Here is a 6000-nt window from a genome sequence, read left to right on the forward strand (position 1 = left end):
TAATAATAAGCAAATGAAATGATATACTCATTTGAAAAGAGAAATAAAAAAATCATTAAAATATATTTATTAAATTTTTCATTTGCTTAAATTATATTTCAGTCATCTGAAAATATAGCTTTGTAATGAAAAATTAAATAAATTAAAATTCATATCAAAACAAATAAGTGGGAAACGGATTTTGTCTTTTATAAGGTTATGCAGCACAATTTTATCTATCAAAGACATCAGAATAATTTCACACTCTTAGAAAACTTTAGTCTATATCTGATTTTGAATTATGTCGGAAATGTAAAATCTAAGCTTAAATAATTGGTTATGTCACAAAAATGATTAAATTAGTTATTTTGTTTACAAAAGTATAAAAAGTTCTTAAGCTTCTGTTAAGCACGTTTAAAATTTTCTCAATGAAAAAATATCGTATTTCAAAAAAAAGGTCAATAAAAAGTGAAATAAAATAATTTCTGTAAATCCTTTGTTTATTAAAAAACTTGATGATTTTTTTAAAAAATTCAATGTCATTTTTAACATGATTAATTCAATGAATAAAGTATTGATATGACTTTAATTCATATAACTATATATATAACATTCATATAACATATTTTTCTCTAAATAATTTTATTTAATTTATTTTTAAAATTATATGAAACCTTATTGATTTCGAACTTCTTCGATTCTGAAATATTTCTGTATATCCCTTTTTTTTCTTAAAATTGAATCAAATATTAAATGATTCTCCCCCAATTTAATATCAATTTCTTGTTTATAATGAAATTTTATAAAAATCTCAAAAGATGCTTTTTAAATTTAAAAACAAAATAGTTTCGTCTACTGATGTAACACTATTTAACAAAATTCTTCTGAAAATATATATATTTATATATATATAATATATATATAATATATATATAAAAAATGACAAGGAAAGAGAAAAAAAAAATCATTTACTATCAAAATTTATGTACAAACTTAATCATCATACTTATCGGCTGAATCGCATTACTTATCGACTTAATCGCCTTATTTATCGACGTAATCGCCTTACTTATTGATAAAATTGCCATCATATTCAGGCATTTGTCACGTTGGTGAATCAGGTTTCCAATCTCATTCTTCATAAAACACTTTCAGCAATGATGTGAGATAAAGCTTAACATTGCTTTAGAGCTCCTCATTAGTGTTTAAACTTTTATTCTCTAATCAGTTATTTACTACAAGAAAGAGACAAAAATTTTCAGTTTTAAGACGAGGTCATACGCCAGATGAAGATTTAAATTACTCCAGAAATTGTTGGATATAAAAAAAAAAAATCCATGCAGTTTAAGGAATCGCACTTCAACATCAAGCGAATATAGTATTATTTGCTACAATTAAAAAAACATATAAAAAATGCTGTTAGCCATTTCTTATCGTTTATTAAAGATTTTCTTGAGTCACTTTTACTTCTTTTTCGTTTTAATTATAGGAATAGCCAAATAAAAGTAATATTTCGTTCCACCAGGTTCTCAATCTTCTTTAAACATTAGGTTATATATATTAATTCCTTTTAACCTACTGTGTAAATTCTTAAAAATTACTTTATATAGATCATAAAATAATTTTTATTTAAAATTTTTTTTTAAGGAGAATTGGTTTAGAAATGTAAAAGAAAATAAATTTTCAAGTTAGGAATCATTAGAGGAACTAAAATTTATCTTGTCTTCAGCTCAGTTGTAAAAAACTGATTATTGAACCTATATTTCAGCGTATCTAAGAGAAAGAAAAAGAAAAATGCAGTTTCAAATATTAAATACTTATTATTATTACTCAAATATTAAATAGGTTAATATTGTCCAGATTTTCATGAAAAATAGTATATATATATATATGTATATATATATATATATATATATATATATATATATATATATATATATATATATATATATATATATATATATATATATATATATATATATATATATAGATGATTTAGCATCTGCAATGCAAGCATTTATTAGAACTATCAATACAGATAATTTAATGATGTGAAAAGTTTGGATTTTGGTGCGCTACATGAGCAATCTGATTCACTACACGCTGTTACGAATTATTTCGATCTTGATACGCAATGTCCTTGAATGTATCTTGCGATTGCATTCCTGCATACACTCATGAATCTGTAGGACATTGGGACATTTCCATTTCAGCATGAAATGTTCTGAATTCTGTACTGCAATTGTATTTTGTTTTATTGTAGTCGCAGATTTATAACTTCATCTTTCTCCGTATTCTTTCGTACTTTTTTTAAACTTCCCTGCATTATAAATTTCTTATTATCATGTTTTTAATTGATTTTTAACTTAAAAAAAGTTATTTTATATTTTAACTATTTATTTATTTATAAAATATTTGAATAATTTATCTGGTTGTTTTAAGTCTCTGACATTATATTTTTCGTAGTCCATCTCATGAAGTTTTAAGATATATATTACATTTAATAGTTTACAATATGCGATTTCCCTGTTTTCTTCCAATCGTTTTTAAAAGTGTATTGATATTTTTAAATTTCACATTGAGTTATTTTATAATGTTTTAATAATTTTAACTCCTATATAACCATATATTTTGTTACTCGGTTCCTATTAATCCACTTTAAGTTTGGCGCAGCATAGCCCAAAATGGTTCCTGGATAAAACCAACCAGCCATATTTGTCCGCAGTTAAAATCATTTTTTTTTAATTCTTTCATCAGATGAAAGTCATCAGACGCAATTCATTAACTATATAAAGAGGAAAATTGTATGATGAGATTGGAGATAATTGCTTACAGTTCAGTAGAAAATTTGAGAAAAAAAAATGATTTCAAGATTCCAAAACATTTATTATAATTAATATTAATTTAAAAATTAAATGTTAAAAGTTAGTTAAATTTTAAAAAAATAGTAACGTTCATACACTAATAGTCGTTTTTTTTTAATTATGAAAAACTGTTTTTAAGAAACTGCTTTTATTAAAGACTGGTTTTCGTTAGTCATAAAAATATATTAAATTCATTTTTTTTCATTATGTTGAATTCGCGATACGAGTATACATAAATGAAAATCCTAACGTTTCAGGGCAATTAATAGTAAACAAAGCAATGTATATCTTTGTTGTCCAAGAGAATTAAAAATGGAAATAGACAGCTAAATTTAATACAGTAATAAATATTCAATGAGTGCAAATGCTAATTCTACCGTTAATAACTAACTTTCAAAGTATTTACAAAACTTGCTTAAAAAAAAGCACGGGATCACTTAGATTTACTTCTTACTCTTGGAAGAGCTCATGTTGAATATTTCTAATTGTCTTAATTTCTTCTAAGTTTGATATTGATTGTCATTGTTTACTTGATGTTTTTGAAACACTTTATCTTCAATTCTTTAACCATTTAAAATTGCGTTATCCTTAAATCAGATATCACATTACAATTTTAAAAATAAACACACATTGTCTAAATAATCATTGATGTTTACGGTTATAAAGCTAAAAAACCTTACTGGTAATAAAATTTCTTCCTCTCCAATACATATATTTGACGTTGAATCTCGATTTCTTAGTTTTAAAATATTAATCTCTAAATTTATTGTTAAAAATGTAAATTATATTTATTTCTTTTTAAATGCCTGATTTGATTCTGGTAATAAAAAATACTTTAGATCATAACTGTTTATTAAAATTAATTTGCAATACATTAAATTGTTCATTTCACTTCGTTATTAGTCATTCTAAAAAACATTTTCTAGAAAAAAATGTTTTTCTTTCGGCGAAGAGTTTAGTTAAACTGCATTCATGTAAAAAACCTTTTTCCTCATGAAACACGGTTAATATAAAGAGAAAAAAAAAGAATGCGACCATGGGCAAAATATTAAACACGCTAAAATATTAATACTATTTCGTAAGTTGATTTCATGATTCATCAAATGTAAAAAATATTACGCTTTGATTAGTGTATTTGTGTATTCCTTCTTCTTTTACTAAGAAAGTCTTTTTGCTTTTATAACAAATAAACATAATTACAAAATATGAAAACAATTAATAATCTTCATTGTTATTTTTTTAATTTTAGTGATTTTTTTTTATTTTAAAGAATAATTTATTAAATGGATTTATTATTAAAGAATAATTAAATGGTTAAATCACATAAAATTTATTCTAATACATTTTCAGTTGTTGGATGAAATTTCATTTTAATTGAATACAATATTATTTGGAATATTTAAATGTAATAATAGTAAAACCTAACAGATAAGTTTTAAAGTTATTTATCATCTTATGAAATTATCTCTGTGCTTAGTTTATCCTTCAGTTTAAAGCGAAATCTATGATAATAAACAACGAATGTACGTTATATCATATTATAATGTATAATTAAGTAAAATTGTGCTGCGTTGGTGCAAAATTTAATCTCTTGATAAGGCTTAAGTTTTGATTCCAGTGGTAGAAGAGTAGTTTAGCGATTGTAGTATTCCTCCCAATGTAATTTTTCTTGTGGATATGAAGTGTTTTTTACTATCTTAGGAAAATTTACTTTCAAGATAAATCTGTAATTCTTGAAAATATCATTTATGTAACATGATTGAAAATGATATCAAAGAAATCACTAATTTCTTTAATTAAATGTTAAATAATGATTGAATAGATTTCTTGACGATTCTACTAAATTTATTTTCAATAAAAAAATGTAGAACAGATTTTTAAGCAGAAAATTCTAGTATATTCAGTAACTTATCTGTTTAATGACTGGTATGCTTATTTCAAACGCTCTAGAATAAAACATTAAAGAAGTAATTATACAAATACAGCAAAACCAATTTGCTATTAGTTTATTCCTGAATGTTTCGCCTGATGTTTATTTTAATCTTACAGTTATCAAAAATTGAAATCCACATCGAATGAAATTCATATTTTGAGTCAAGAAATTTTCTGTTTCATAATTAATAATTTCAAAAATTTTATTTCATGTTGTTTCTATTGAAAAATCATCCCAATGAAAAAAGGATTATAGGAAGGCTATAAAAGCGGCAAGCCGATTTGTTTCTCCATATTGATTTCACTATGCACCTTAATCGACTGTTGTTTTATTTCTATAATTATGTTCTATAGATTGTAGCATAAAGAAAGTATTTAAACAAAAATAATATTAATTTATGTATTTGTAGGAAAGCTGTGAATGCTTCGCTGAGTGTTTAGTTAAACAGTACGTTTATCAGAAAGAGTGTTTCACATTAAAATAAAATAAATTAAGAAAAGACAACATTTTATGTGAAAAAATTCACAATCATTATCAGTAATTGCTTTTTTGTAGCGAAAAGAATAACGTATTTCATTAACATTACGATATCAGTCATTTCCTGTCACATAATAAAAATGAGCATATTAATTGCTTATTCGATAATGCATTTTCAGTTTCAGAGCATTATTTTTTTAGAAAAATAATTTTATCAAAATTGATAATAAATTGTGGAAATATGTTAAAATACAGTGCTTGATTATCTATTCCTATACAAAAATATGATAACAGTTGAGTTTTAAAAAATTTGCATTGATTTCATATAAATTTCTTAAAAATGAAAAAAATTTATATTCCAGCGGAATTAAAATTTTCAACAAATAATTATGTTTAAAAAATTTATTATGCAATGCAATTTACGAATCTTAAGAATTACTCCATTTCTTTTATCCTGAATACTTTAATAATCGATAAGAATTTATGTTAGATTTCTTTCTATTCAGTATTTCGCTTCTTTATATTTTTTCCAAATTATCTAATAAAAATTGGTGAAAAAGGAAATAATACAAATTGATTTTTTACATACATTCAATACATGCAACAAATTAGATTTAATTCAAGAAATAAAATATGAAAGTATGCATTCAATTCGAGTTTATTTTTCTTTAATACAAAATCAAGCAGAAGAAAGTAACAATACGACTACTTGTCACAGAACTCATTTAAAGTAAGGAAAATTAAGAA

This window comes from Argiope bruennichi, chromosome 9 (assembly GCF_947563725.1).
Source record: "Argiope bruennichi chromosome 9, qqArgBrue1.1, whole genome shotgun sequence".
Lineage (NCBI taxonomy): Eukaryota > Metazoa > Arthropoda > Arachnida > Araneae > Araneidae > Argiope > Argiope bruennichi.